Source organism: Bufo bufo, chromosome 5 (assembly GCF_905171765.1).
Source record: "Bufo bufo chromosome 5, aBufBuf1.1, whole genome shotgun sequence".
Taxonomy (NCBI): Eukaryota; Metazoa; Chordata; class Amphibia; order Anura; family Bufonidae; genus Bufo; species Bufo bufo.
In genome coordinates this window covers 184,700,277-184,720,740 of record NC_053393.1, presented here as the reverse complement: position 1 = coordinate 184,720,740, position 20,464 = coordinate 184,700,277, and the positions used below count along the sequence as shown (strand labels likewise).

The 20,464-nt window shown below is 41.4% G+C and overlaps 1 protein-coding gene across 1 annotated transcript in view; it reads left to right on the top strand.

The window, feature by feature from the left end:
* Positions 1–526: 526 nt before the first annotated feature.
* Positions 527–20,464, top strand: part of LOC121001798 (cadherin-19-like) — a 379,802-nt gene continuing 359,864 nt past the window's right edge. Inside the window, exon 1 of the mRNA XM_040433012.1 lies at positions 527–714. The gene's annotated coding sequence lies outside the window, so the exon portion shown is untranslated. The remainder of the gene's footprint in view (positions 715–20,464) is intronic.

Below are 20,464 nucleotides of genomic sequence, written 5' to 3'. Positions count from 1 at the left end.
TGTGGGATCTGTCAAGGACCTAAGTAAAGTGCAGTTCTTTCTTTCGCATCATGATCCCATGTTTTGTAGAGTTTCTTCCTGCCTAAAAAGTCTGACACTAATATGCATTAAAATAACTTTAATTTTATATGCTTTTGATTTTCAAAAAATGTTCACATCTTTCAAATCCAGTTAATTCTCAATTTAAAAAGGCAATGATATAAGATATGCCATGTAAAACAGTTAATATGACTGACTTTGATTTCCATAAAATGTATTACATACTGCTAATTATTTCCCGATATGCAGAGAGAAAAAAAAAATAATGCAACATTTTCCCCTATAAAATTGTATCTATTAAGTAGAAGCAATTCCACTGGGAGGCTACAAAACTAGACAAATATCCTTGTGACAGAGTCAAACAGAGGACAGTGTCATTTAGGTTACAAACTACACTTGTACAAGATGCATAACTTACAAGGGTAGTCTTCTTCTTGAGCTTGAACTTTGCTTGCTGAAGCTTTCTGCATTTTAATCTAATGAGCTGAATGAACATCAGAGAAATCTCATTATGCAATATACAAAAGTCCTTGTGTTCCCTGTTTACCACCCAGTACACCCAAAATAGCAAGCAGTAAAATACTGGGAGTTTTGTAAAACTGAACACAAGAGCTTTTTACTGGAAACAGGGTGGATGATGTGGACTTTTACCAAACTAATACAAGATGATAGTGTGTAAGTATGCAATATTTTAACTTTCTTGAAAACATATTTCTACATTTTGTAAAATTTACTCTGATGGTTGAACTCTTGAATTAAAACATGAAATCCTCACATTTAGGTGAATGACATTGCAATTGAATTGCATATTGTTCAGTGTGATTTGTTATATATTAGGTAAAGAGAACTTTTAAAATTTGCTACAATTTTATCTGTTCAAAGTACCTTCTATGTTCCTCTAAATTTATTTGATCTGGATATTTGTTTAAGCTAAAATATTTTCTGACCAAAACAATTTAAAAGGTTATATAAAATTTCCCCTGTATCACAAATATAATTTACTATGGAAGCAAATTCAAGTATTAAAATGTATTTTGTAATTATAATGAAAGCTTTCTTATGCATTTGATTAGCATAACATTCCTTCTGGGAGCTTATAAGCAAAGGTTTACATACAAGTATATCAAAGGTTAATATGTGATTAGAGAGTGGCACTAAGAGTCTAGATTATTGAATTTTTTCACAATATTGTAATTTTCAGAGATACTGACCTATTTTTTTAATTAGCTGTAAGCCATAATCATCAATATTAAAAGAAACAGATCCCCCTGTTTGTAATTAATCTATATAATATGAGTTAAAATTTTTAAATTGAATGACTAAAATAAATTAACTTTTCAATGAAATTCTACTTTATTGAGATGCACTAGTATACACCTGCAAAATGAAGAAAGTACATTTCTTAGATAATGAGTAGCTTAAAATATTTAGCAATTAGAATCAAATGTAATTAATATCTAGTAAAAAATGTACTTCAGAGAGATGTAAAGATGAGCAAATCGATTCTATCGATTCAAATTTCATCCTAAATTTCTTGTGGTCTGTTTGATGAAACAGTGAAAAAAACAGAGCCTTGTAGAAAATATATAAATATATAAATAATCTGAAATAACCACCTCCGGACCGCCGAACGCAGAGACGCGTCCTGGAGGCGGTCGATTCACTCCTCCTGGACGCATATACGCGTCCTCTCGCAAGACGCGAGATTTCCTGTGAACGCGCGCACACAGGCGTGCACGTTCACAGGATCGGAAGGTAAGCGAGTGGATCTCCAGCCTGCCAGCGGTGATCGTTCGCTGGCAGGCTGGAGATGCGATTTTTTTAACCCCTAACAGGTATATTAGACGCTGTTTTGATAACAGCGTCTAATATACCTGCTACCTGGTCCTCTGGTGGTCCCTTTTGTTTGGATCGAGCACCAGAGGACACAGGCGGCTCAGTAATATGTAGCACCAAACACCACTACACTACACCCCCCCTGTCACTTATTAACCCCTTATTAACCCCTGATCACCCCATATAGACTCCAAGATCACCCCCCTGTCATTGATCACCGCCCTGTCATTGATCACCCCCTTGTAAGGCTCCATTCAGACGTCCGTATGATTTTTACGGATCCACTGATACATGGATCGGATCCGCAAAACACATACGGACGTCTGAATGGAGCCTTACAGGGGGGTGATCAATGACGGGGGTGATCACCCCATATAGACTCCCTGATCACCCCCCTGTAAGGCTCCATTCAGACGTCCGTATGTTTTTTACGGATCCACGGATACATGGATCGGATCTGCAAAACACGTACGTACATCTGAATGGAGCCTTACAGGGGAGTGATCAATGACAGGGGGGTGATCAATGACAGGGGGGTGATCAGGTAGTCTATATGAGGTGATCACCCCCCTGTCATTGATCACCCCCCTGTAAGGCTCCATTCAGATATCTGTACGTGTTTTGCGGATCCGATCCATGTATCCGTGGATCCGTAAAAAACATACGGACATCTGAATGGAGCCTTACAGGGGGGTGATCAATGACAGGGGGGTGATCAATGACAGGGGGGTGATCAGGGAGTCTATATGGGGTGATCACCCCCCTGTCATTGATCACCCCCCTGTAAGGCTCCATTCAGATGTCCGTATGTGTTTTGCGGATCCGATCCATGTATCCGTGGATCCGTAAAAAACATACGGACGTCTGAATGGAGCCTTACAGGGGGGTGATCAATGACAGGGGGGGTGATCAATGACAGGGGGGTGATCAGGGAGTCTATATGGGGTGATCACCCCCCTGTCATTGATCACCCCCTGTAAGGCTCCATTCAGACATTTTGGCCCAAGTTAGCGGAAATTTATTTATTTATTTTATTTTTTTCTTACAAAGTCTCATATTCCACTAACTTGTGTCAAAAAATAAAATCTCACATGAACTCACCATACCCCTAACGGAATCCAAATGCGTAAAATTTTTTAGACATTTATATTCCAGACTTCTTCTCACGCTTTAGGGCCCCTAAAATGCCAGGGCAGTATAAATACACCACATGTGACCCCATTTTGGAAAGTAGACACCCCAAGGTATTCGCTGAGGGGCATATTGAGTCCATGAAAGATTTACATTTTTGTCCCAAGTTAGCGGAAAGGGAGACTTTGTGAGAAAAAAAAACAAAATAAAATCAATTTCCGCTAACTTGTGGCAAAAAAAATAATAATCTATGAACTCGCCATGCCCCTCATTGAATACCTTGGGGTGTCTTCTTTCCAAAATGGGGTCACATGTGGGGTATTTATACTGCCCTGGCATTTTAGGGGCCCTAAAGCGTGAGAAGAAGTCTGGGATCCAAATGTCTAAAAATGTCTAAAAATGCCCTCCTAAAAGGAATGCGGGCCCCCTTGCGCATCTAGGCTGCAAAAAAGTGTCACACATCTGGTATCGCCGTACTCAGGAGAAGTAGGGTAATGTGTTTTGGGGTGTCATTTTACATATACCCATGCTGGGTGAGAGAAATATCTCGGTCAAATGGCAACTTTGTATAAAAAAATGGAAAAAAGTTGTCTTTTGCCGAGATATTTATCTCACCCAGCATGGGTATATGTAAAATGACACACCAAAACACATTGCCCAACTTCTCCTGAGTACGACAATACCACATGTGTGACACTTTTTTGCAGCCTAGGGGGCTCACATTCCAAAGAGCACCTTTAGCATTTCACAGGTCATTTTTTACACATTTTGATTTCAAACTACTTACCACACATTAGGGCCCCTAGAATGCCAGGGCAGTATAACTACCCCACAAGTGACACCATTTTGGAAAGAAGACATCCCAAGGTATTTCGTGATGGGCATAGTGAGTTCATGGAAGTTTTTATTTTTTGTCACAAGTTAGTGGAATATGAGACTTTGTAAGAAAATAAAAAAAATAAAAAATAAATCATCATATTCCGCTAACTTGTGACAAAAAATAAAAAGTTCTATGAACTCACTATGCCCATCAGCGAATACCTTAGGGTGTCTACTTTCCGAAATGGGGTCATTTGTGGGGTGTTTGTACTGTCTGGGCATTGTAGAACCTCAGGAAACATGACAGGTGCTCAGAAAGTCAGAGCTGCTTAAAAAAGCGGAAATTCACATTTTTGTACCATAGTTTGTAAACGCTATAACTTTTACCCAAACCATTTTTTTTTTTTACCCAAACATTTTTTTTTATCAAAGACATGTAGAACAATCAATTTAGAGAAAAATTTATATATGGATGTTGTTTTTTTTGCAAAATTTTACAACTGAAATTGAAAAATGTCATTTTTTTGCAAAAAAATTGTTAAATTTAGATTAATAACAAAAAAATAAAAAATGTCAGCAGCAATGAAATACCACCAAATGAAAGCTCTATTAGTGAGAAGAAAAGGAGGTAAAATTCATTTGGGTGGTAAGTTGCATGACCGAGCAATAAACGGTGAAAGTAGTGTAGTGCAGAAGTGTAAAAAGTAGCCTGGTTATTAAGGGTGTTTAAGGTAGGGGAGCTGAGGTGGTTAACATAAAAAAATAAACGTATCTTCTCATTCTTCCATTAATATTTGCCTGTCTGACAGTTTTCTTTGTTCTTACTGCTATAGTGATAAAATGTTGTTTTGACATGTGACCATGGCAGCCAATCACAGTTGTTAATAAAGATACGTTCTAAAGTCAAATGTTTAGTCAATGTGCCATCAATGCAGTAGTGTAAACTAAAACGAGCAGGGCTAAATACTGGTAAACATAAGAGTTTTTTCTGGGTCTAAAATATTGGTGACCTATTCATAAGACAGGTTATCATTAGAGATGAGCAAATTGAAGTTGACTAAGTGGAATTTGATCCGAATTTCAGGAAAAATTCTTTAAAAAGTTGAATTTCCTCGCACTTCGTGGTAACAAATTCTATTTTTTTGAAAATGGCTGCTACACATGTTAGGGTGGGTTCACATTACCGTTATTTATTCTGTTATTGTTTTCTGTTGTTACTTGGTTATAACTGAAAATAAAGGAATCAGTAAGACGGAAATCAAAATGGAAGCCTTTTGATTTCTGGTTTGGTAAACAAAGTCCTGTGGACACAACTTTATTTTCCGTCTTGCATAACGGAAACCAGACAGATCCTTTATGCTTGCCCATTGGCTTCTATTATGACAGATCAAAACGAAATGCCTCTTTCCGTTTTATGGATTCGCTTATTTTCCGTTATAACCAAGTTATAATGGAAAACAATAATGGAAAGCGTAATGGTGATGTGAACCCACCTTAGAAAGAGGAAATAAAAAGCCCAGGAATGAGGGATCACCAATTATGCCATGCAGACCGCCAATCAGCAGATAGCCAGCCCTATAAAAAGTCTCAGCCCTATAAAAGGCTCAGCCCTATAAAAAGTCTCCTCCTGCCCGGTCTCCGCCATATTCCAGTGAACTTAGTGCATGGAGAGACATAACGTTATAATAGAGAGGCATTATTTACACTATAGGAAATAGAGGAGGGACCAATTGAACAGTGTAAAGCCTGGCTATTAGGAGCTATTCTATTACACCTTGCTGCACTAATTGGGGTTAAAAAGCATTCTAATACTACAGATTTTAGGTTGTCTGCATTCTTTTACAGCTTGTGCATAAAATAGCGGCTGAGCCAGCAGGGTGCTAGCATGGCCATGAGTCAGCAGGGTAGCAGTAGTGTGAGGTCTGGAGCCAAACATGCCCAAGGTAGACTGTCTGCTACTTATGAGCCTACCAGTCCAGAAAGAACTAGGAGTGCACAGGTTCATGGAGGCAGCGACAGTAGGCAGTCAGCACAGAGTGGTAAGAGGAAAATGCCATTATCGCCAGTGAGGGAATTTTTCATCAAGCCGCCAGAGGACGTCAGTTGGCTATTTGTAGAATCTGGGGGCAGAAGATGAAATGTAGCAAGGGTGCAAATGTTGGCAGTACCGCCCTGCATCAACACATGCAGCATCATCATATAGTAGCCTGGGAAAACGGTGGTGCTAATGTAGTGGTACAGCCTGATGCAGAAAAAGCTGCATCACCCAGTGGCCCGCACCCCTTCTCCAATATTCAAGGCTCCACCACCTCAGCAGAAGCTATCTGTGCTTGCTTCCCATCATCTACTGGTCCTGTTGCTCCTGCTCCTGCTCCTACTCCTCTTCACTCGTTTCGTCAGCAATCGATCACCAAGGTGATTGCAAAAAGTCAACAATATGTGTGCACTCATCCAACAGCTTGGAAGCTGAACGTGCTCCTGGCCAAGTTGCTTGTACTACAGGCCCTTTCTTTTCATATGGTTGACTCTGCACCTTTCAGAGAACTGATGGCTTGTGCCGAGCCAAGGTGGAGATTCCCAAACTGTCATTACTTCTCCAAAAAGGCTGTACCAGCCTGTCGGTGTCAGCAACACCAATGAGCTCTAACTACAGTTAAGAACAATATCTGTCATTTACGGCCTACTGGGTAAATGTGGTTCCTGCCCAGCCACACCAGCAACTCGGCCAAGTGACAGCATTGACGCCTGTATAGTCTCAAGCTGTGAGTCCTGCGCCAATGTCCTCCTCTGCCTCCTCATCCTCCACTTTGTCCTCAGGTTCCACTGCAGGCACAATTCGGAGTGCTCAACCAGCATACCACCTATGCAGAGCACACTTTTCTGCACTGAGCAGCACCAGATCCATCAGCAGCAACCTTAGTCAGGAGTCTCTAATGAGCACTTTTCTCCACTGGCCTACTGAAGAAACCACCCACCAGCAGCAGCAAGACATGGAGCAGAACCTAATCCAGCAGGTGGTGGCATACATGTACTGCTCCATGCCACCCCACATGCAAGATCCCTGGACCACTGGGCAGCCAAACCTGATTTGTGGCCGCAACTGGCTAAGTTTGCCTTGGACAAACTTTCCTGCCCAGCCAGAAGTGTGGCATCAAAGCAGGTAATTATTGGATTAGTGGGGCATATTTACCCCAAGGAGAACTCGCCTTTCCATCCAAAATGTTGAGAGACTGACCTTTGTAAAGATAAATCAGGTGTGGATCAGCCAGGATTTCACCACGCCAATATCTGATGCATCAGACTAGATCTTTCTAGATGCCATACCGAAACTTATTAAAAATAGACCTGTTTATTCTGTCCACCTGCTTCAGCCACTATTCTGGTGCTACCACCCGCCAATGCCACACAACTACTATCACTGCTGGCATTTTCTCCTACTTCTACTTACTACAGTATCTTGTGCTGTTACTGCCACTGCTGTTGCCCCCCACTTCACTACTCTATGACTGGGTCACTATGTTGACTTCTTGTGTGGTTGCCACCCTCCCCACATTGTAACTGGGCCACTTTGTTGACTCCTTATGTGGTTGCCACCCTTCTTGACACTGTAACTGGGCCACTGTGTTGACACCTCATGCGGTTGCCGCCTCACCACTCTGTGACTGACCACTATGTTGACTCCTCATGCGGTTGCCACCTCACCATTCTGTGACTGGGCAACTATGTTGACTCCTCATGCAGTTGCCACCCTCCCCACTCTGTGACAGGGCCACTAGTGTCCTTGTTTGGCCTTATTGACATCACCTTTTATTTTAACCTTCTTTTGATCTGTCAGAACGACGGAAAAATGAAAAACAGAACGGATCCTGTCTTTGGAGCATATGTAAGGCCTGTATCATAATTTGAAAGTCAAAATCAGGAGTGGGTACAAAACCCACAAGACATGCAAATATTCCAATCATGTGTCATCTGCTTTGGATCCTCTCCTGTTGTTTTCTGGCTTTAGCAATACTGATGGATTGCTGGCCAAATGCTGGCCATGTGAAGTCAGATGCTCAAAAGACAGAATCCTTTTTTTTGGGTAGTTCTTTTGATGGATCAGAAGAAGGGAAAAATAAACTGTGACGTCAACACAAACTTACTGCTGACACCCTCTCTCACTGTTATGGGGCCACTACTTGTATCAGCATGTAACAGAACAGGTTCTTTAGAAATCTATGTGGAATCAGCTGATGGTGGTGTAAAAGGAGTGGGCTCTTTCACTCTATAGTACCATCTTGGGCCACTGCACAGTTCTTATAACTGACTCTAGCATTGACTTGTTAGAATAAGTTCACATTTGAGTTTTTTGATCGGTCAGTTTTGGCCTTGTAACTGACCAAATAAGTGAAGTGTGAACTTATTCTAAGATGACGCCTGTCAACTGCCTGTCATACAAACACAACCACTACCACAGCGGACTACCTATGCAATGCAGTGTAGTGCACCAATCTACAGGCTCTCTGCAACCGGGAAATATCAGATTTTTATAGCGCTTCGTCACAAATAAATTCGGATCAAATTTTTGGGGAAAATTTGGTAAAGCGACCGAATCGAATGTTTAAAAACTTTGCTCATCTCTAGTTATCAATATCAGTATGGTGATAGTCCGACACCCTTGTACCCCCACAAATCATCTGTGGTCACGGTTCCAGGAAATTGTGTACAAAGTCCGAACACCACAGCTGTGTACACTGTGTATTGGCCATTCTTGGGCACTGCATCTGATGCTCCTTTTCAAGTGAATAGGAACTAAGCTGCAATAGTCAAGAATAGCCCTATATATTGTCTATGGCGCGGTGGTGTTCTAGTTCTGTGCAATGTTTTTTTTTTTTTCTGGAACAGAGGATGTATGGGCAGCGTCTTGATTACATTTCTACTAGTCTGTCATTAAGCTCATGATTATCATTCCTGTTGCTTTTATCGCCTGATGTTGTGTACTTATATGTAGAGTACAATTGGTTTAATTATACAATCTATTTAGAGCTACAGTAAAAGCTGAAAAGTTTTCTACCACTTACAATGTAGGTGGTGAACTATGTCATTTACATCTTGGAATAGCCGAGTAGATGCAATAGATTTTTCAAGTCAACATATCTTCTTTTGATAATTATACAAAAGAATATAAGGGGTTCTTAAACAATACCATATAAAGAATGAGTATAAGCGAAGCTTAGTGTCTCAACATATACAGTATAATCTACAAAGTTATTACTGGGTCAAATTTCCATAGCATAGCTTAATCTTCTTTATAATTCAATTAAATATACACAACTCCAAATTTTAGGACAATCTGTGTACCACAATATATATACAGGGTACAGAATAGCCATTTATAAAACAGTAATAGAAGTAGTCAATTCCATATCAATAGTAACGATGAATCCCTATGAACTATCTCCAGTGTGTTATCCACATTGAATCATCTCATACTACTATGGAAGGAAGAGAACAGGAACATGTACTAAGTGATATGCAAACACTGGCTGACCACAGTGACTCTATATGCCTTTCACCAAGCTTTGTCGGGAGAATTTGACTCAGTAATGATTTTGTAGGTTATATACAATTTGATGCTTGTATTAATAAGTAGTTCTCCTAATATATTTGAAAAACATATAGTGCTCAATTTCTGTAATAGCTGCTCACACAGTACTTCCGAATCCTAGGCAAACCCTAAGCTAGCACCTTTAATGTCTTGGAGATTCTGGGAGATTGCAGCTAATAAACCTGTTAAATTGTGAATAGAACTATGTAATATAATACAGCATAAGCAGTAGTCTGACAAGTAATGAAATTAATTTAGCAAGGTAATAAACATTTTAAGTAGAATGGACAGCAATCAGCCACAACATTAAAAGCACCTAACAAATATTGTATATTGTGAGCCCCATTGTGCCACTAAAGCAATTCTGACTAATGAAAGCACAAATTCCACAAAAATCCTAAAGTTGTGCTGCGCTGTATTGAAATTAAATTTTAGCAACAGATACTTTAAGTCCCGTAATTTGTGAGGTGGAGCTTCCACGGATCAGACTTGTTTTTCCAGCACCCCTCCCCTACCCCATATGCTTCATAAGATTCACATATGGGAAATTGAAAGGCAAAATGAAGCTTGAACTATTTGTCATGTTTCTGAAACCACTCACAACAATGTTTGCAGTATAGCAGGGTGAATTATCCAGTGTTGCAATAAAATGTACTTGCTCTGTAATTTTTAGGTAGGTGTTGCTTTAGAGCATTGCACATGCTCCTGGCTTTCACAGTATGTAAAAGCTATATGGTTCATCGGAAAAGGGCAAATCTTTCTGTTACTCACTGGTCTAGCTTTGATGCCCATGTTAGGCACAGGACAAAGTACATAATTTGTGAGACTGGCTTGGCATTTTTTCCCATGCACAAAGGCCCCATTTGTGGAGCTTTTATTATTAAGGGTAGTGTGAATATGAACTTTTATTCAGCTAGATTTTGCTTTTTCAAGGGCACTAGAGGCAATGCTCCTCTATGAAGAGCTCTCCGCATTCAGCTGCTTCATAGCCCTGTCTTTGTTCTGGGTGACAAGTGTAGTGGTCTTCTGGTTGGATGCTACAACTGTCACTCACAGGTGAGGGACTATGAAGCAGCTCAATACAGAAGGCAGAGTACACAGTAGCAGAGCTTGACATAATAAATGTTTTCATTTATGCTACTCCTGATAATAAAAGCTCCACAATAGTTATGTTTGATCTGCTCTCCTCACTACCTGGTTTTGGTGGCTCAGATACACCAATGTCTATCTCCTCCATCCAGCAGGCCCAGCTGCCCGAGTAACTCTGCTGTTCCCTCCATATAGACTGTGCAGCCTTCTTCTTGCTGGCAATGCTTTTCATTGCCCTTAGGATATGGTTTATGTGCGTGCTCTCTCAGGTTCTTAAAGAGACAGTGCCCACCCTAATCTTCCCCAGCCAATGGGTGACTACACTGGGGTACTTAAGTCTTCTTTCTCAGTTATGTTTGTCTAGCCGTGTACAAAACGTTGCCTATTTCCTGTATTTGACCCTAACCGGAACTCTGCTTGATCTTTGTTGTGAAATTGAGCTGCCCATTGGGATCTCAGACTGTTTATCAGATCACATGAACTCTCCCTGCCCAAACCTTGGCCTGTCCATGACTACAGTTTTCCCTGATCCCTCGATGCTCCACATCGGTGTATCTTGATTCCTGTGGGTCAGCAGTCAGTCGAGTAGAGACAACTTTAAGAGGTAGCGGCCAGGTGGTTCCCCTGTAATGAAGCCCAGATACTTGTTAAACTGTGAAGACCTGCAGTACTACATAAATAATACTCTTAAGTGTAGCCTTAACTAGAGATGAGCGAATCAAAGGTGACAAAGTGGAATTCGTTATAAATTTCAGGAAAAAATTCGCAGCAAATGTGAATTTCCTCGCGCTTCGTAGTAACGAATAAAATTTTTCCTAGAATGGCTGCTGCATGTGAGAGGACATGGAGAAAGGAAGTCTGCGAAGGAGGGATCACCCATACTAACATGCATGCAGCCAATCAGCAGTCAGCCATCCCTGTGATGTCACAGCCGTATAAATACGGCAGCCATCTTAGATTCTGCCATTCACCAGTGTACTTATTGCAGGGAGAGACGTGTCTGCAGGCACTAGGGACAGTGATAGAAAAATCATTGTGCTAAAAAAAAAACTATTTACAAGTGCAGGGAAAGATAATTCAAGATGTAGTGAAAGAATAGGGAGGAATCATTCCACTGCATTTCTGTTGAACAGGGTTCAGTCGGGGAGGTGACAGCCTGGTTAATAGGAACAATCAGATTACACTTTGCTGCACTGACTGGCGATACAAATTGCCATCATATAGCTCTGTAATTCCAGCAAACTGTTCTTATTAGGGTGCAAGTCCTGTTTGATACAGGCATTAACAGGGTTCATTATAAGGAAATATCTCAATGTTTTATTTGCCCTTGTGCGGTGCAGTTGTATGTTCTAAAGCATTTTTTTGCTTGTATTAGTGTAAAAAAGGGCTTATTAGCCGTTGTGTGGTGAAGTGTGAAAAATACAGCCCTTTTTGTCGTGTATTAGTGGCAAAAGTAAAATATATTTGGCGCTCAGCGGTGCACTTATCTGTTTTAAAGCCCTTTTTTGCTTGTATTAGTAAAAAAATAATATCTTTGCCGCCTAGCGGTGCGGTTATCTGTTTTAAAGCCTTTTTTTGCGTGTATTAGTGGAAAAAGGAAAAAAAAAAATGCCGCTCAGTGATGCAGTGAGATATTTTACAGACCACTTTGCCGTGTATTAGTGGCAAAGTACAAATACCTCCGCCATTCTTAGTTGTACTTATCTGTCGAAAAGCCTTATTTCTGTAAAAATAGAAAAAAATTAGGGCCTAATTGCCGTTCAATGGTGCAGTGAGATATTTTACAGTACAGTTTGCCGTGTATTACTGGGGAAATACAAATAAATTTGCCTTTCATCATAGCACTTATCTGTTGAAAAGCCTTTTGTGTGAAAATAGAAAGAAATTTGGGCCTAATTGTCGTTCAGCGGTGCAGTGAGATATTTTACAGCCCAGTTTGCCGTGTATTACTAGGGAAATACAAACAGATTCACCTTTCATCATAGCACTTATCTGTTGAAAAACCTTTTGTGTGAAAATAGAAAAAAATTTGGGCCTAATTGCCGTTCAGCGGTGCAGTGAGATATTTTACAGCCCAGATTGCCGTGTATTACTTGGGAAATACAAATAAATTTGCCTTTCATCGTCGCACTTATCTGTTGAAAAGCCGTTTGTGTAAAAATAGTAAAAGATGTGGGCCTAAATGCCGTTAAGCAGTGCAGTGAGATATTTTCTAGTCCAGTTTGGCGTGTATTACTGGGTAAATACAAATAAATTTGCCTTTCATTGTTGCACATATCTGTTGAAAAGCCTTTTGTGTAAAAAATAAATGAAAATTGGGCCTAATTGTCATTCAGCAGTGCAGTTATATGTGGTGAAGCACTTTTCGCGATATGGACCGAATTACGTAATGGTGCACTTTTTTATGGGAAACAGGCTTTTTTGGGGGAAAATTGATGGGTGATAGTAGACTTTCTTCTGTATAATCCAAATTCCATTATCCTTTCTTTGGTGAAATTTTTTACTGCACATCAGAGGAAGCTGAAGCTGGTTGCCCCAATTTAATTCAGGAGCAGTAAACAGCGGGAAGCAAATAGAGGTGGCTGAACTCTGCTGCTCTTTATCTCTTGTAAAATCAATGTCTCAAGCAATGTCCCTCTCGCGATTTACAGCAAATACATTATTTTCATGTAGAGATCCAAAAATTATGTTAAAGGCATGTAGTGTATGCAAGCCATGTGCGACCACTCTCAATTAATATATCTATAATATATAGCACTATATTGAATATAGTGCTATATATTAGTTTTTTAGAATAGTCATCATTTTTTTCCATCTGAAGTCATGATTCCTCCCTGCTTAAGTTGCTTGTGGGCCAATGACTCATTGGCCCACAAGCAAGAACCAGGGAGGAATCATGTGTTCAGATGGAAAAAATGACGAATATTTGATATAACAAATATATAGCACTATATTCTAAATATTCACGAATTTTCAAAGTGGCGATATTCGCAATAAAAATTTGTTTTTCTAATATTTGTGCTCAACACTAGACAGGAGTAGTCCCCTGTGTAACTTTGATGTCAGCCAGTGGCAGCTCATGCATGACACCTGCCATTTGCTCAGGCCCTTTGAGGATGCCACGTTATTTGTCAGTCCCCAGGACAACGGGATGAACAATGTCATTCCACTGCTTCGTGTCCTAAGACAGATGCTGGTAAATCTGGCAGGTTAGGAGACCGGAGACGTGGCGCCTATAAAGATGGCGGCAGAGTTTGATAAGTTTGTCTGTCAATATCTCTGTTTACAGTCAGTGAACGGCAGCATCATTTATCGCTAGGATATGCAAACACCAACCGATGGGGTGTTAACCGCCAGAAGTTGGTCATCGGCATGAAGGAGCAGTCATTTTCTTCCTGTATAATGGCTCCAAGGTGCTCACTGCTATTGTAGGGACTTGGTTACAAAGAAACTTTGACTGTTGTTTGGGTAAGCTGGTGATCATTTTTCAGGACCTTACTTGGCTAGCAGCGATGTGGACCGAGTATGAAGTGTCTGGATCATTGTTGGCCACAGAGCTTGTTTTCTCTGTGCCCGTCAAACCTCGCATGGGCATTTCTTATGCCATTCATGCAGAGGACTTCAAGACTTTATGGAATGATCTTCATAAATGGGCAGCACAGTGGCTCAGTGGTTAGCACTGGTGACTTGCAGCACTGTGAACCTGCATGGAGTTTGTATGATCTCCCCGTGTTTGCGTGGGTTTTCTCCAGTTTCCTCCCACACTCTAAAAGACATACTGATAGGGACATTAGATTGTGAGCCCCATTGGGGACAGTTGCTAATGTCTGTAAAGCACTGTGGAATATAGTAGCGCTATATAAGTGCATAAAATAAACCAAAGGACGAGGTCATGTTGGAAGAAGTGGACAATATTTTAGTGATGAGCGGCAGGGGCTATATTCGAATTTTTGACATTTCATGAATATTTGGGAAAATATTCATCATATATTGACAAATTCAAGATTATTTTCTTCATCGGCAATGTAATATTCACGTAATGCGCACAAAATACAGGCGTGGGTCACTTTTGCTACATTGTCCAAGCTGCTAGAAGTTTCCTGAGACTGGAGAAAATGGTTGGCACTGCAGAACATTAAAAATGGCTTTATATGCAGTTAGAGTGCTCCAATATATTCGGGATTTTGCTTATCGGCACTAATGATATTTTGGCGCAATACGTGAAACTTCCCATTTTAGCAGTTCTGCATGTATGTATTGACAGCAGAACCTATCACACTACCAAACACACTGCACTGCAACAGCTACACTATATCAGGATAGAACCTACACTGTTGTCTCTCTCAGAACTTTAAAAAACTTTAGAAAATGGCTACTGGGGAGGTTATTATATAGTAAGAGGTAGGCAACTTTCCTATTGGTTGCTAGGGATGTTGATAAGCTCAGACAAAGACATTGCAGCCTTCTCATTGGCCAACAAGCAAGAAGAAAGGTTACTGATGAAAAAAAATATATAAATATTCAAAATTACGAATATATATCACTAAATATTTGCAAATTCTCAAAGTGCCGATATTCGCAATTAATATTCGCAATTCGAATATTCGCACCCAACACTACAATTTATTCCAATGTCTTTACTCACATTTCTTTGTCTCTAGCCTCAACCCAAATCTGTTCAAATAACTTTATGGATCCACATCTGCTTCTTAACACACATTTTACATAAAAGTGTATATTACTTAAGCTGACCTTATCTGATTTATATTCTAAAACATTAAAATATGAGCACTTACTCTTGGTATACCATATGCTTAATGTATAAAGTTATTTATTCAAAACAACATTTCAGTATGTATCTGCAGTAGAGTAACTTTCTTAGATTCGTCTCAGTTCAGTTTCGCCAAATTTAACCTGAATCGATTATAAACAGTGGCTCTAGGACACTAGGAAAACAATTTATCTCTTTTTGTAAATTTTTTATGAATTTTTGCTTTTTTCTCTCACCCCTTTTCCCCTTCCCTAAGCTCTTGAGCAGAATGATAACAATAGCAAATCATTGACACTAACATAGCTATGGGTAATGCATGTTTGATGGCGTTAACGAATAACAAGTTTAAATGCACACTACGCCGTTGCATGTGATATGCTTTCTATAGTCCAAATTTTCCAAAAATTTACCTTGATCAGTGAAAGATGGTGTTTAAACACACACGTTGTATTGGCATAAAAAGAATAGCTGCTTACTGACGGACCAAGCTTCCACAAATTATGCCTTAATGGGGTCAGAATGCTTGTCCATATTATTCTACTTGTCAGAAGAAAGAGTGGCTTGCTGGCACCCAATTACAAAATAAACTGGTCTAAAATGCAAAATATGCTCAAGACCCCAAATGCTGTTGCCCATGTGATCCGTTGGTAACAGCAATCCCCAGCAAAAAATGCATACAGTGGAAAATGCCGGCAGCGGACCACATGTACCACAAAAACATCGTACACAGGTCTTTAAAGCAGAAAATGCTCAATACCCCCTATGCTGTAGCGCATTTCTAACCAGGGGAGCAAATCCTGCACATGTTATCTGTTGCTAACAGCAATCCCCAGCAACAATGCATACAATGGAGGATGCCTGCAACGGACCACATGTAAAACAAATGTGCGGATGGGACTATAAGAAACAGAAAATCACTGAAAATGGTGCACTACAACTGTAAATGCAATTGAGAATATATGGCTAAACCCTCACACTGATATTAAAATGAGACTTTTGCCAATATATTCTTATTGAATCCAGAGGAAAAAAACTGTCTGGGTTGAGAGCTGCACTTATACAAGCAGTCCAACAAATCGAGTTTGTGAGCGTTTGCGTGTTTGTATTAAGTGTGTGACTTTAGAGGGAGTAGCTGTGCATTGCTGAGTGGCTGTGCCTGACTTTTTTGTACTCTATACCAAGTCAGAGCAGTGTAGTCTAGTTTATACACTGTGACTTGCTATTGCTGCCAGGTTTATTTCATAGCAGCTGAGAGTATACTGTTATTATTTTTTTTCTCTTTTTTCTCCAGGGTGTTGCACAGGTGAGTAATTAGGGTGTGGCTATCTAATTAGGAGAATTTAAATAGCCAGCCTTGAGGGCAGCTCAGGCCTTTGAATCCAGAGGAAAAAAAGCAGTCTGGTTTGAGAGCTGCACTTATACAAGCATTCAAACAATGCAAGTTTGTAAGCGTTCGAGTGTTTGATTTCAAGCATGTATTAGCATTAAGTATGTGACTTTAGATTAAGTGACTTCAGATTCAGGGACTTTAGGAGGGGGCTACAGTAAGTTAGATTCTTATCACTGCACTGTATTATATTTTTTCTCTTTTCTTGCATAATACCCATTTAGTATGTGTTCCATTATTGACAGCCAGTGATGAACATATGCGGGCTGCCATCGTTTTTCACAAGTCCGGCGAGGCACAGGTAAGCCCTTACCTGTGCCAGTGCGCGAGCCGGTCTGAAAACAAGTGCGGTCAGCGGGAGCAGGCAGTTCTGAGAACAGCCACCGGGGGCCTTCATCTGGCTGTTCTCGGAACTGCCTGCTCCAGGTGACCGCATTTGTTTTTAGACCTGCTCACGCACAGGCACAGGTAAGGGCTTACCTGTGCCTCGCTGGACTAGTTAAAAAAGATGGCAGCCCGCATATGTTCGCGGGCGAACAATGGGAACTGGCCATCACTGTTGACAGCACAGTCCAGTGCACATATTGTCTAATGTATGCAGCCCTGGAACAGCCGTTTGAGGGTGCATATCTTTGCTCAAAATGGAAACAAATTGCCTGTTTGGAATTGCACATCGAGTATCTAACCGGGCGAGTTTCAACACTGAGAAGCGTTGACAATTTGGAAAAGAATTTGCTGCTCACTGAGCAAGCACACTATGAAAAGTGAGGTAGCTAGCTGGATAACTGTTAGAAAGCTTGGTAGAGGGAAGAATGCCAGGGAGGCTAGCTCTGATCTGACACACCCCAAGTTTGCAAGGTTGGCAGATGAGGGGGATGTCAGTTTAGGGAGAGCACTGCTGCAGTCGGACCCTTCCTCTGCCACTCAGGGGAATGTCAGCTCCAGTAAGCAGGGGACTAGGAGAGCAGGGCAGACCAGACAGGTGGTGGTAGTTGGAGACTCAATTATTAGGGGTACAGATAGGGCAATCTGTTACAAAGACTGGGATCGTCGAATGGTGTGTTGTATTCCTGGTGCTCTAGTTCGACACATTATGGATCGGTTTGACAGATTACTGGGAGGGGCTGGAGAATATCCAGCAGTCATGGTCCATATTGGAATCAATGACAAAGTGTCACGGCCTCTGTGTTGTACGCTGTGACACCTTTGCAGTACATGCTGGTTGCCAGGGGAAATGCATGGTTGTCTGCATGTGTGTTCTTTGCTCCCCTTCTCCTGGTTCCTGCTCTGTATGATAATGGAAGGGTTAACTCCTGGGTGTGGTCACTAGGGTTTTATTACCTGTGGCTCCCTGGCTGGAGTCATTTGTACTCCAGCCGTCGTTGGTGCTGGAGCTCTGCTCCTGTCCAGGGTGTTCTGTCTGCCCAGTCCTTGAGGGTCACCTAGTGGGACATCGATGTCTCCTGCGATGTCTCTCCGCTGTCATCCCTCTGTCCTCCCTTCACTACCCTTGCATATGTTTGGTGATGTTTATGTATAGGTGGTTGTCTTGTCTAGTGGTTCTTACATGTTTGATCCCTTGGTGTTTGTAGTCCAGCATGTTTCCTAGACTTGTTCCTGTGTTGTGTACCTCCGTAAGGGGGCTGGTTTCCCAGAGCGGTGAACCATAAGCCTGTATGCAGTGCTGCCTGGGTCCAGGCAGTAGCTGGTGTGCTCGATACCTGTGTGTGGGTGTTGTTGGTATGGTGTCCAGTTTGGTGTGTGGGCTCCTGTACTTATGCACGGGTTCCAGATATGGTGGCTGCGGCATGTAAGTGTTTTTCTGTGTACTTACCTGCCGATTTAGTTATTGCATACAGTCTCCTACTTTTCCTTGCAACTAGGCCATTTGGGACTCATGTTCTTCCGTGTCTTGGAAGAACAGGTCGTCTCTCCTCTGCTCCTATGAAAGGGATTATCAGGGCGACTCAGGGCCAAAGGTATCCTGGGTATGAGCCGTCCTACCATCCAGGTCCGCTCATATGTGAGGAGTTAGGGCGAGGATTAGGGACGCTTTATGAGGTGACCTGCTCCCTCATCCCGGTGTCCTGGCCTAGATGCTTCCACTTTATATACGACATTGTACGGTGGGTTTTCCCCACTCCCCACCATGACACAAAGTTAGAGGTAGGTGGAGCATCCTTAAAAATGATTTTAAGGATTTAGGTCAAAAGCTTAGGGCAAGGACCTCAAAGGTAGTGTTTTCCAAAATACTACCTGCACCACGAGCCACACAAGAAAGGCAGCAGGAGATTAGGGAGGTTAACAAGTGTCTCAAGAACTGGTGTAGGAAGGAGGGGTTTGGGTTCCTGGAGAACTGGGTCGACTTCTCTGTTGGCTACAGGCTCTATCGTAGGGATGGGCTGCACCTCAATGGGGAAGGGGCAGCTGCGTTGGGGGAGAAGATGGCTAGAAGGTCAGAGGAGTGTTTAAACTAGGGACTGGGGGGCAGGGTAATTACATTATAGGATGGGAAGATAGTGCAGATAGAGACCGGGGGCAAGGTAGTGGGACTGGGGGAGGAATGAAAGGAGGGACTAGAACAGTTCAGAAGGAAAGGTGTAGGGTAAACAATATATATAAACCTCTTAATTTTATGTATACTAATGCCAGAAGCCTGACTAATAAAACTGGTGAACTGGAATTAGTGATGTGTGAGGAGGACTATGACATAGTGGGAATAACTGAGACATGGCTGGATGATAGCTAAGACTGGGCGGTTAACATACTGGGTTACAGTCTGTTTAGAAATGATCACATAAAATGGAGAGGGGGAGGGGTCTGCTTTCATGTAAAGTCCTGTCTAAAGCCCACAGTCAGAGAAGATATAAGTGAGGGACATGAACAAGTGGAGTCACTGTGGGTAGAAATACATGGCGGCAAAAACAATAATAAAATATTAATAGGAGTTTATTATAAACCACCTAATATACCAGAGTCCACAGAAAATCTCCTACTAAACGAGATAGATGAGGCGGCAGATCATAATGAGGTCGTTATTATGGGGGACTTCAACTACCCAGTATTAGACTGGGAAACTGAAACCTGTATATCTCATATAGGGAACAGTTTCCTGGCACTACAATGGTAAATGAAATTGAGAATATAAGGCTAAATCCTCACGCTGATATTAAAATGAGACTTTCACCAATATATTCTTATATCAAGAACATACCGGAGTCCACGCACCCCATCAAGGTCTCTCAAAATGGCACTGGTTTTGAGCATTTTCTGCTTTTAAAATCTAGGTAGGATGTTTTTGTGGTAAGAGTGGTCCGCTCTGGCATCCTCCACTGTATGCATTCTTTCTGGGGACTGCTGTTAGCAACAGATCACATGTATAGGATTTGTTCCCCCGGGTAGAAATGTGCAACAGCATTTGGGGTCTTGAGCATCTTTTGCCTTTTAGACCACTTTATTCTGTGATTTTGTCTGTATATGTAAGCCTGGAGGTAGGGCAAGCACAGGTTTGAATGTTCATTAATTTTGATCTATGGGTAACATTCAGGTGCACCTGGGCAGCCTACGTCACATGAGCCTGTTATAGGTGGGACTCACAGCCTCTTCCCTCCTCCCATTGTATGTGTGATTTCACGCTGGAGGTAACTGGGAGCTGCTGGCTGTGTGTCAGACTTTATGCACCTATCATAAATTGTCCATACGCCATAGGTAGGTTAGCGTTAGGTCCCATGCAATTTTGAGAGACCTTGACGGGGTGCACAGGCTCTGGTATGTTCTTGATATAAGAATATATTGGCGATTATCA